Genomic DNA, 13,493 nt, shown 5'->3' on the forward strand with positions numbered 1-13,493 from the left:
AAAAAAAAAAAGAAAAAGAAAGAAAAAAGAAAAGAAAGAAAAGAAAAAAAATGGATTGTAGGCAAGGTATTCCTAGAAACAATGTTTGTTGTTGTTGTTGTTGTTAATAGAGAATCCAAAAAGAAGACCCCAGCCTTCTGGAGCGTGCATTGAACTAATGAATGCAGATAAACAAGAGACAGGCAAGGCAACCCTTTGCCATCATGAAATGCCCTAAAAGGCCTCCCATAGGCCCCATATCAAATTTGATTCTCTCATTCCCTGTCTGCATCAGAGAAACTCATTCACAGTAGTTAAAAGACTAAATGCCTATTATTAAAAACAACACTGCTCTGGATGAAATCAAGGACAGAACAGCTTCAGGAGATAAACAAAAGATTCAGGAAATACCAGAAAACAAGTATTTTGGTAAACTGCTACAAATGATCAGAGACAAAATCTAAAAACACAAATAAATGGCATTGAAATCAAAGGTTTAGTCAACATAGGAGCAGATATAACAATAATTTCACACAAATCTTGGCAACTAGTTGGCCTCTTCAGGAAGTAAATATTCAGCTTATAGGGATTGGAACTTTATCTCAGATAAAACAAAGTACATGATGGGTGAGTATGTAGGGCCAAGGGGATAAATAGGAAAATTAAAGCCATATGTGACTGACATTGCAATGAATTTATGGGGACATGATTTGTTACAGCAATAGAAAATGAAGATTAACATTCCTTTTATCTCGGACACAAATCAGAAACGAAAAAAATGCTTCTGAGAAAAATATTAAAAGATATTATCAAGAATAGTCACAGACTGTTCAGGTTGTACATAAGCAGGACACAATAGCTGCTGCTCTTTCAAAGGTACCAACTGCCCTACCTTTAATATGGCTAACTGAAGGGGCTGGAGAGAATGCTTAGTGGTTAAGAGCACTGGCTGCTCTTCCAGAGGCCCTGAGTTCAATTCCCAGTCAACCACATGGTGGCTCACAACCATCTGTAATGAGATCTGGTGCCCTCTTCTGGTCTATAGGGATATATGCAGACAGAACACTGTATACATAATAAATAAATCTTAAAAAAAAAAAAAAAAAAAGATATCCAGCTTAGTTTCTTAAGAAAAAAAATAGTTAACTGAAAAACCTGTGTGAGTGGAACAATGGCCATTGACATCAGAAAAATTACAGGCACTATGAAAGCTGGTGCGGGAGCAGCTAAATGCTCAACATATTGAAGAACTAACGAGTCCTTGGAATTCCCCTATATTTGCCATTAAAAAGAAATCTGGAAAATGGAGAATGTTTACAGATTTAACAGCCATAAATAAGGTGATTCAGCCAATGGGCACTTTACAGCCTGGAATTCCTTTGCCTTCTTTATTACCTAAAGGATGATCTATTATAATGATTGATTGATTTTTTTTAAGATTTATTTATTTATTGTGTATACAGTATTCTGCCTGCATGTGTTCCTGCAGACCACAAGAGGGTACCAGATCTCATTACAGATGGTTGTGAGCCACCATGTGGTTGCTGGGAATTGAACTCAGAACCTCTGGAAGAGCAGTCGGTGCTCTTAACCACTGAGCCATCTCTCCAGCCCCAATGATTGATTTAAAAGATTATTTTTTTTTTTTACTATACCTTTACAAGAATAGGATAAAGAAAATTTGCTTTCACAGTAACTACTTATAATAATGCTCAAGCTGTGAAGAGGTTATCAGTGGAAACTTCTCTTACTAGGAATGCTAAGCAGCCCCACCTTGTGTCAACATTTTGTACAACAGCTGTTAGAAATAATTCATATATAGTTTCCTCAATCTAAAGTCTATGTGATTCAGACACAGATACCTTAGGAAAAATGTTTGATTAAGTGAAGATAATTTTGCCTTGCTAGATATTATAAATTGCTCCTGAAAAAAAAAAACACAAAAATGAGATTCTATCAAATTTCTAGGATGTAAGATAAGACTACAGAAAATTCAGCCACAGGAAGTACAAATCAGGAGACATCAGTTACAAACTCTTAAAGATTTTCCAAATTGCTGGGAGATATTAACTGACTACGGCCTACAACTGAATTAACTACTAAAGAGCTAAGTATTTTAGGTCAAACCTTATAAGATGATAAGGACTTAAATAGTCCAAGAAAATTATCAACTGAGACCGAGACAGAATTGGCTCCAGTAGAAACAAAATTACAAGATGCACGTGTGGATCGCTTGGGTCCAAAGCTTGACTGTATTTTAGTCATTTTTGCCATCTACTCATTCTCCCACAGGAATTCTTATGCAGAGAGAAGATACTATCTTAGAATGGATATTTTTTGCACACCAACAAGGTGAAAATTTTAAGACCTATGTAGAAAAGGTTTCTGAATTGATTCTGAAAGGAAAAATGAGAGTTCACAAATTAGCAGGAATAGATCCAACAGAAATTGTAGCACATTCTACTAATGCTGAAATTGCCTCATTGTGGGCAGAAAATGAACATTGCAGTAATTATTTTGGGAGAGATTATCAACAAATACCCCAAAGCAAGAGACTTTAGTTCATGAAAAGAACTAATTAAAGTCTTCTTCATATAATAAAAGGAACACCAATTTCTGGAGCCCCTACATTATATACTGGGGCAAATAAATCAGGAAAGGCAAGTTTTCAAGTCTGGAAAAATAAGCAATGTGGCTCAAATCCCTTATTATTCAGTTAAAAAAATCAGAGCTAAATGCCATTCTTATGGTATTATTAGATTTTCCTGAATCTCTTAATATAGTTACTGGCTCTCAATGTGCAGAAAGAGTTGATTTACATATTGAAACAACTGAACTTATTCTAGATGATTCAGAATTAACTTTGATATTTATTCAACTACAAGTAATCAGAAATAGAAATCATCCAGTGTGTATAATGAACATCAGATCCCATATGGGTCTTCCAGGCCCTCTGGCAAAGGGTGATGATGAAATTGATCAGCTATTAATAGGAAATGTGCTAGAAGTCTCAATTTCATGAGAAAAAGCAAAGGTTTGAAGAGAGATTTTTCTATCACTTGGCAACAAGCCAAGGAAATTATCAGGAAATGTCCTACTTGTTCTTTGTATAGCCAAACTCCATTACCTACAGGAAATAACTCAAAAGGTATTCAAAGAAATGAAGATTTGAGGGATGGAGAGATGGTTGGGAGGTTAAGAACACTGGCTGTTCTTCCAGAGGTCCTGCGTTCAATTCCCAGCAACCACATGATATCTCACAGCCACCTATAATGAGATCTGGTGCCCTCTCCTGGAGTGCAGGAATACATGAAGGCAGAATGTTGTATACATAATAAATAAATAAATCTCTTTTAAGGAAGGAAGGAAGGAAGGAAGGAAGGAAGGAAGGAAGGAAGGAAGAAAGAAAGAGGGCTGGAGAGATGGCTCAGAGGTTAAGAGTACCAACTGCTTTTCCAGAGGTCCTGAGTTCAATTCCCAGCAACCACATGGTGGCTCACAACCATCTGTAATGAGATCTGGCACTCTCTTCTGTATACAAAATAAATAAATAAATCTTAAAAAAAAAAAAGAAAAAAAGAAAGACAGAAAGAAATGCTGGGCGATGGTGACACACGCCTTTAATCCCAGCACTGAGGAGACAGAGCCAGGTGGATCTCTGTGAGTTTAACGCCAGCCTGGGCTACCAAGCTTTGCTCTAGGAAAGGCACAAAGCTATACAGAGAAACCTTGTCTCAAAAAAAAAAAAAAAAAAGAAAAAAAGAAAAAAAGAAAGAAAAAGAAAGAAAATTTTGCAAATGGATATGTTTCACTTTTCAGAGTTTGGAAAATTGAAGTATGCGCGCAATACCACAGATATATATGCAGGATTTCAGCAGACAACTGCTTAAGTTCTGCAAAGGCTGATTCTGTAATTACATGTTCATTAGAAATTATAGCTATCATGGGAACACCTGTACAAAGTAAGTCTGACAATGCTCCAGCTATGTCTCTAGGAAAATGAAACCGTTTTTTTTGCATATTACAACATAAAGCATATTACAAGTACACCACATAATTCTACAAGACAAGCAGTTATAGAAGGATCTAATCATACTTTAAAAGATATGCTTAATAAACAGAAAGGAATAATGAAGATCCCGAGAGATAGATTACACAAAACTTTATTAACTTTAAATGTTTTAAATGGTAATGAAAAAGGAACAATGGCTACAGAGAGACATTGGATAGTAGAAAAACTGCTGAATTAAATCAGCCTGTATATATTTTTTTAAAAAAGATTTATTTAGGGCTGTAGAGATGGCTCAGAGGTTAAGAGCACCGACTGCTCTTCCAGAGGTCCTGAGTTCAATTCCCAGCACCCACATGATGGCTCACACCATTTGTAATGAGATCTGACGCCCTCTTCTGTGTACATAATAAATAAATAAATCTTTTTTTTTAAAGATTTATTCATTTATTATGTATACAATGTTCTGCCTGCATGTATGCTTGCAGGCCAGAAGAGGGCACCAGATTGCTTCGGGCTGCAGGAATATATCAGAACTCCGGCTGGTTATGGCAAAGTCACTACCTGGAGAGATCAGGGAATTCCTCCAGAGGAAGCCAAATCCCAAGGAGTTTTTGGTGTTACTTGGCTTGTTATATATCAGCTGTATTCTGTTATGAAAATCATGTGTGCCTTCATAGTTTTCCCAATTGACTTTTCCCCTAGAAGGGCTAACAGTGCGGACTGATCACTCTCTGGACATGCACATTCCAGGAATTTGGAGAACAGCCTCAGGAAAGGCTTTCCCTGGAATCAGATATCTCCCTTAGCCACTTTCAAGGACTACAGGAAGCACCGCCCAGGTGGGCGCCCAACTTGCGAGGACTAACAATGATAACAGCCCACGAGCAAGTCTCCAGATTTAACATAAATTCCACAAGGAGACACCGCCCAGGTGGGTGCCCAACTTTCAAGGACTAACAGTGATAGCAGCCCATATACAAGTCTCCTGAATTAAGGTAAATTCCACAAGGGGACACCACCTAGGTCAGGTGGACATTAAGTAATAGCTTTACACAATTTATCAGGGACCCTCCCTTTTTTATACCGGGACTTCCAGGCCAGAGAACAGAGAAGAGAAAAGAGAATGGAAGAGCTAGAGGAGTAAGCTAGAGGAGAGGAACAAACTGAGATGGGGAAGAACTAGATTGAAGGGCTAGAAGAGAGTACTAGAGGAACGAGATGGAAGATGAGTAAGAGTCAGATGAGAGAGGAGATGGGAGAGGAGCTGATAGGGAAAAGAACTAGATGAATAGGAACCTAGAAGGGACAGAACTAGATGAAGGAATTAAGATAGAACCTAGAGGGACAGTAGATAAATATACAGAGAAATCAGGCAAGAAAGGAGCTAGACATGAGAGCAGAATAGAAGCTGTGTGAAGAGAAAACTATCACAGAATAATAAAGTGTATGAACTGAGGAGTTTCATGTACATAGATTCATTTCTTTTCATCAAAGATTAATTATCAGCTGGTTGTAGATTCTTCCTGGACCCTGGGAGGGGACTATCAAGGGGCTGGACCCCTATAGTCCCTGATACCAGATCTCATTTTGAGATGGTTGTGAGCCACCATGTAGTTGCTGGGAATTGAACTCAGAATCTCTGGAAGAGCAGTCAGTGCTCTTAACCCCTGAGCCATCTCTCCAGCCCCCAGCCTTTATATTTTAATGATGTGTTGACCTCAGAATGGAAACCGGGATATGTGTTATATTGTGGAAAAGGGTTTGCCTTTGTTTCCACAGGATAAGAAAAGCTGTGGATACCATCAAGATTGATAAAGACTACATTTAAGAGTTAGGGATTTAGCTCAGTGGTAGAGTGCTCGCCTAGCAAGCACAAGGCCCTGGGTTCAATCCTCAGCTCAAAAAAAAAAAAAAAAAAAAGATAAAGACTAGATTTAAATAGGAGAGACCGTTTGATCAGGAGAGGTGATAGTTCATCAGACAGCTTGCTCATTCAGTTCAAACTAACTTATAAAGACTAACTGTTGAACTAGAACAGCTTGCCTCAGCTAAGAAGACCCCATTCCTCTCTCTCCAAACCCCACCTCTCAGAGAAACTGCCAAAAGTCGAGTTCCACCCAGTTTGTGGAGGATGTGTCATTGACCTGCACCTACAGCTCACCCCACCCCTCCCCCTCCAAGCACCATCTTCTCCCAGAAACAACCTAAAGCCCAGTTCCTGGGCTGCCCAAGACCCTGCCCAAAAGCTTACCATGGCATTAAACCACCTTGGGGCACGTCATCACCCCAAGCCCTACAGGGCATTTGAACCACCCTCTATAGAACAGCAGTGTGGTTTCTCTCCTGCTCCCTTTCCTGAAAGTCACCTGGGAGGGCTTTGTAAACCTGGTCTGCTACTTTTTACTTGGCTAGATCTGGCTTACTGTGTCGTTAGAGAAACCTACTACCAGGCATACAAATATACCTATCACCAACAAATGCCTTTCATTTGATCAAGCATGAAAAAATAAAAATAAAAAAATAGTAATATTTTCAAAAGAAAATTTACCAAAGGCATACTTGCCCTATTGGCATGACATGAAAACTGGGCTTTCTTAAATAAACCACATGTCTTAATGCCAAGTTAGAAGGCCACACGGCCCCGACCATCTTGGACGTCAGATTTTGAGTTTAATTCTTAAATAAAAGGGATGGTTTTGTTTTGTTGTTTGGTATTAAAAATACAGATAAGAGGTTTTAAATGTTTTAAGTAATTCAAAGGGACACTATAGTTCAAACTTGATTTCTACACCTCTAAGAGTTGGAGTGATTTGGAGCTGAGATAAAATATTTGAGCAGGGTGATAGCTTTAATCACAGCAGAGACAGGGACACCTCTATAATTACTTGTTTTCTGAATTCTAGAGTTATAGTGAACAAGGTGGTGGTGGGGCTTTAATCTCACCACCCAGGGACAAAACTCAGATACAGCTCCTAATTGGTATGTTTGCACACTAGAGAAATCACATGCCATATTTACAGATTATTATAAAAACCCTCTACTCTACAGGGTTACTAGAAAGGGAACTAATTTCCAATAGGGACAGGAACAAAGAGCAGCTTTTGTGACTTCTGGTAAGTTCTTCTCTGAGTAGACAACCCTGACCAATATTGAACCAGATGATACCCTAATTATGGATATTGTATTTATTGGTGAATTGGCAACTGGGACTCTTCATAAAGCAAAAAGGTGTCCACTGACATTTGCCTGGTAGCTTCTACTGTAAATGCTTCCCATATACAAAGAATAAATAGTCTCTCTTTGAGAAACAACATTTTACAAGGCATGGAGAACTTTATACTCAGTCATTGCCAGCCACCCTAGGGTCATAAGGGTGCCCCTTACAATGATGGATTGGATATGTCCGAAGGCAGAGTCCTTGCAGGCTCAGCCATGGAAGGAAGGCATTACAGTGGAATGGTACCTGTCTGAATTCCTTCGTGACCAAAGGGGTCTGTGTCTTCCTGCACTGAGGAAATAGCTCAGTTGCCCATAATCTCCATCCCTAAACTCCCTCAAAAGAGGCACCTTGTAGTGGATATTGGACTGTGGGGATCAATAGAATGGTCACAGCATTTGGCTAACACATGGTTTACTGATGGTTCACCAACTGTTATAGCCCACTAGGTTTCCTAGCGGCTGTACCCAGCAGGACTGCGTAAATGGTTGACTGGACCTCAAGCCTGGGTACCAGGTGACTGTAACTAGCAAGGGGAAGGCCTTTTACTCCACCCCTTGGCATTGTTATAGATAGACCTTTGGAATAAAGTTCTGGGCTGGTGGATAAGGATCCAGATCCAACCCGAGTCTATCTTGTGTTATTTATTTACTTATTTACTTATTTATTATGTGCACAGAAGAAGGCGCCAGATCTCATTAGAGATGGTTGTGAGCCACCATGTGGGTTCTGGGAATTGAACCTTTGGAAGAGCACTCGGCGCTCTTAACCTCTGAGCCATCTCTCCAGCCCCTATCCTGTGTTTTCTGTTTTTCTTTCCTCTTTATTTCTAACTAAGTCTCTTATCTCTCATTCCTCAAGAGTCCCCGGGGTAAATAAGTGTGGGGCTGGTCTCCTACAACCAACCACTGATAGAACGGAAACTAATGGCAGCGACAGCCTCTAGACTGTAGTGGGGGAGGGGGAGGGGTGCAGGGGTGGTGGGGGGTGGTGAGATACAGAAGAAGGAACCATAAAATCATAAAATCAGAACCGCACTATGGACTATAAGACAACAAGGAGAGCAAAAAGAAACTCTCTGTCTTGTCCAGTTCATGGTGTGCATGCAGCGGCATAGCTATACGTCATCAAAACGGGAACCACTAACTAGCAGACAAATGATAACTATCTTGTCATCGGAGTCATGCACAGAAATGGCGAAACCTAACAAAATTAGCGAAGACATCAAATTTTATGTGTTTCACACCAGCAAGACATACAAAACATCTGAAAATAATGAAATAGTGGACAAATTGGCATCATGTTTAATTAAGCCTAGAATATTAAATTTTTTCATGGAACAAATCTGGAGTAAAACAGCAAGAATGATAGATTTACCCTTAACACTAAAAAATAAGGGAAAATGGAGAACCAAAATAAACCAGGACAACCCTATGAGAATCACCATTATAAGGAATCTATAGCCAATAACTATTATAAGGAATCCAAAGCCAGGTGTCGGTTCACATGTTTAATCCCAGCACTTGGGAGCCACATACCTTTAATCCCAACACTTGGGAGGGAGAGGCAGGTACATAAGACTAACAATGATTTATTTTTTATTTTTATTTTTTTTAGCTGAGGATCGAACCCAGGACCTTGCGCTTGCTAGGCAAGCGCTCTACCACTGAGCTAAATCCCCAACCCATGATTTAAGTTTAAAAGCTACTTACAAAAGGCATGCTGAAATTCAAAGTGATCTAAAAAGAAATACACTTAAGCCTTGAAAATATATATAAAGAGAAAGGGGAATATAGCTATAATTATCCACACATATTAAGATATATTTAGTTTAAAAATTTCAAAATAACTTTTTAAATTGAAAGATAATACTTTTTCTGTTGCCAAAAAACATTTTGCCCTAGGAAAGATATAATCTACCAAAAAAGAACCCCCTCCAGAGTTAGGGTTAGAGCAGAGTTTTGATTTTATCCAACTAAGGAATCCAGAGACAGTGGAGAAGTGAAACATCTGAAGAAAACGTCCCAAGAAAAAGAGTGAATGGGCCAAGTGGTATCTGCCACCTCCAGCTGCCAGGTCTGAAATGCAGGCTCAAAGCCCCCATCTAGCGCTGTCCAGGTTCTGCACAATTGGTGGACACCTTTGGGTTGACTGCTAGGGTTCTCCCTGGCCAGGATTAACCATAACTTTGGATACTTAGTGGAGAATTGAAGAGTGAGGCCAGACAGGAACCACTGTAATATCCGGGAAAGAATGGCAGTGGCTTAGAGCTTGATGGACAGGAAGTCCTGAGGGGACCCACTAACAGACTGAACGCGGGAAGATGAGGACGAGAGGAATGGGGGGAGGGGACTGTTAGGTTTTGAGTTTGAGCAGTGAAGTATCTGATATGGACAAGAGGAAAGTAACAGAATTGGAATTCTGTTTGGGTCATGTTCATTTTGAGATGCTGAAGCTGTGAATGTGGGTGGGACCTTCCAGGGGAGAAGTGTAAGTGAAAGGAATGTCAGCAGGCGTGCAGGAGCGAGGCCATAAGTGAAGTGGAGGGTCAAGAGCCAGTGGGGGAGATGGAGAAATCTCCATTGAGGTTGGCGGTCACTCAGAGTACGGTTCTTTTCGGTTTTGTTGTTTGTTTGCTTTTGTGTCTGTCTGCCTGTCTGTCTGTCTGTCTGTCTGTCACAGGGTCTCACCATGTACCCTTGGCTGTCCTGGAACTTGCTAGGTAGAATAAGATAGGCTGGCCTCCAACTCACAGAGATCTGCCTGCCTCTGCCTCCCGAGGGCTAGGATTAAAGGAGTGCACTCCTACGTGTAGTCTGCCTTTGTGAGGGAGGAGAGAACCGGCTCTGACAAGTTGTCCTCTAACCTCCACGTGCACACTGTGGCATGCAACTGGGCCACCAGTAAATAAATAAACATTGAAAATTATTTTTAAAACATAAGTGGTCCAACTGTGGAATGCTAAGTCTTTTCCTGGAGACATTTTCTCATATAGTGGCAGGGCTTCAGGCTGTTCTCATCTCTCATACTCCTAAGATTTCCTGGAGGAATTCTAATCTTAAGATCTGCTTTTTTCCCTATTTCATGGTCCCTTTACAAGGTTACAACTGTCGGAGTTGGTTTGTTCATGATGTAGGGTCTTATTTGTTCCTCAGCCTGTCCTTGAACTCCTGGGTTCAGGGATCTTTTGTTTCATCTCCCAGGTAGCTGCCCATCACTGCCTTCAGGGATCTCAGCTGAGAGGTTCAATCACAGCTCACCATACTTGGGAGTTAAAGAGAGCTGTCTGTGTTGGCTCAGCTCTCAGGGGAAAACTCAGGACAAGGGATGCTCACATCAGAGAGAGGAAGGGCTGAGGTGCTGGTAGGGATGGCCAACCTTAAGTTAACTGCATTGATTTTTGTCCTTCAGTGCCTATATTTTAGGTTATGTTTTCAGTTGCTTATGTCCCCTCCCAGACTAATGATTTCCTGACTCAAAAATTAAGAATATACTACAATTTTGTAATACTTGCAAACTTCTAGTTTGCTCGGAAACACAAACATTAATTTCATTAAAGGTGGCCATTCATGTCTCCAAAAATTACAATCATCAAATGAGTGATCTCTCTTTTTTACTAGGCTACTCTAGGGCAAGAAGCTCTAGTTTCGATCTTGGGATATTTCAGAATTGCTAGGAAAGCTTACATTGAAATTAATTTAAAATAATTCTATTTCATACAGTAGTTGTTAGAGGTGAGAGCAAAAAGAACCACACCAGGTGTTGTTAAAGCCCAGTTATTTGCAGCCAGGTATGGCAGTGCCTACCTGTAATGCAAACATTTAGGAGGTGGGGGCCAGAGGACTGGGAGTTCAAAGCTTGCTTAGTCTACCTAGTGAGTTGGAGGTCACCCTGAGGTGCACCTCAGCCACTGCCTCAGGGAGTTGGGGGAGGAAGAGTAGAGCAAAAAGAAAAAAGAAAGGACAATCCCTGAGGCCTTTCCTTGGGAACTGAAAGAGGGTGGACTACAATGTACAAAAGGAAGAACGGGTTTTCAGAGGAGAGATGCTCCTCCAACCAGAGAAGGGAAAGAGAGACAGAAAGGATTGGTAGGTTGGCAATTTGGTGGTAAGGTAATGTCTTAGTGTGCTTTCTATTGCTGAAATCAAAACCATGAATAAAAGCAATTGGGGAGGAAAGGGCTTATTTCATCTTTCAGTCCAACATAAAGGGAAGTCAAGGCAGGAACTCAAGGCAGGAACCTGAAGGTGGGAACTGTAGCAGAAACCACAGAGGAATGTTGCTCCTGACTTGCTCAGTTTGTTTTCTTTCTTTCTCTTTTCTTTTCTTTCTTTCTTTCTTTCTTTTTTTTTTTCCAAGACAGGATTTCTCTGTGTAGCTTTGTGCCTTTCCTGGAACTCACTTGGTAGCCCAGGCTGGCCTTGAACTCACAGAGATCCACCTACCTCTGCTTCCTGAGTGCCCCCACCACGGCCCAGCTTCAGTTTGTTTTCTTATACACGCCTGGACTACCGGCTCTGGTATGCCACTGCCTTTCCATATCAATCATCAATCAAGAAAGTGCCCACAGGCTTGCCTGCGGGCTAATCTAATGGAGACCTTTCTCAATTGAAGTTTCCTCTTTTTAGATGACTGAGGCTTGTGTCAAGGTTAAAAACAAAACAAAACAAAACAAAAAAACTAACCAGGCCAGGTGATAAGGAACTTCTCATTTGCTTCTGTATTCTAAATGACAAACGATCCAAGACCATAAAATTGGAGGTGAAGAAGGAACACTGGAGGTTTTAGGTGAAGAGAAAGTGTGACAGTCATTTGGAGTATGAGAAAACTCGTCAAGAGCATGGAGAAAGAGCTCAGGTGGCATCATACATTTGCTTGAGACTTGTAGACATGAATTAAATTTAAAGTACATAAATTAAAGTAAGGCCAATTATCCTTGATACCATGACTTTCTAGCACACAAAAATTAGTGGCATTTATAATTGTTTTCTCAGTAAGTAAATTGATGGATCACTATATAAAATGTGGGAAGGGGGTTGGGGATTTAGCTCAGTGGTAGAGCGCTCGCTTAGCAAGCGCTAAGCCCTGGGTTCGATCCTCAGCTAAAAAACAAACAAACAAAAAAAAATGGGAAGGGAGAGGGGGAAGGGTATCTTCTCACAGACTATCTGAAGACAAAACAATTACTTGGAAACAAAGCCATTATAAGCACAAACACTAATTTAGAATTTAGAATTCGGAAAGAAGCCGGGCGGTGGTGGCACAAGCCTTTAATCCCAGCACTTGGGAGGCAGAGCCAGGCGGATCTCTGTGAGTTCCAGGCCAGCATGGGCTACCAAGTGAGTTCTAGGAAAGGCGCAAAACTACACAGAGAAACCCTGTCTCGAAAAACCAAAAAAAAAAGAATTCGGAAAGACATATAGAATAGTGGCATACCTAAAATAGGATAAAATTAATTTGGAGAGAATTCTTGACATCAAGTATCCAGTAAGATGGAAAGTTACTACAGATGTGTTAATGGAAAGTAGTGTGAAAGGTGAACTGGTAGAAATGATTGAGCAAGGTGGGTGGGATGGTGTATTTGCACTTGAGTAAGTAGGAAAGGATTTTCTAAAATGGATTCCTGCTATTGTCTGCCATCTCTTTACTCTTATTATTAAAATTTGCAATTGTGTTGTCACTTTGCTAAGACAATATGAAGCACCAATGACAGACCACCAGAAACCTTCAGTGGATTATTAGGTTTCAGTTTCCTATAGCGGTTGTGTTCCATAGAGGAGCCAATGACTACATGTTTCTATATGCGCCACAGCTTCTGTGGTTGTTTTGTTACTCTGTGTGTGTGTGTGTGTGTGTGTGTGTGTGTGTGTGTGTGTGTGTGCGCGTGCGCGCGCGCGCCTGCGAGCTTCTTTGCTTGCTCATGTGTGCAGAGAGGTCAATTGCAGGGGTTTGTTCTCACGGGTGTCCAATGGATTGAATTTACATTGTTAGCGCCTTAATACCCACTTGTGTCATCCATCTTTCTCGCAGGTCCCAGTAGCTCAAGCTTTCCTGAATATTTTCCATATTTTTAGTTGGTTGAACCCAGTGAATTGGAAGTCCACGTACATAAGGGGCTGACTGCATTGTAATATAAATTGGATTAAACGTGGCTAAAGTTTTTTTTTTTTTTTTCTAAACTGCGAATATGAAAAAAATACATTTCTAGTCTCTGTGTAACACTGTTCTGCGATATAGTGCAGAACCCTGCTCCATTTTATTTCATTGAATAACCCATAAGAAAGT

This window comes from Onychomys torridus, chromosome 8, assembly GCF_903995425.1.
Source record: "Onychomys torridus chromosome 8, mOncTor1.1, whole genome shotgun sequence".
In the NCBI taxonomy this organism is placed as follows: Eukaryota; Metazoa; Chordata; class Mammalia; order Rodentia; family Cricetidae; genus Onychomys; species Onychomys torridus.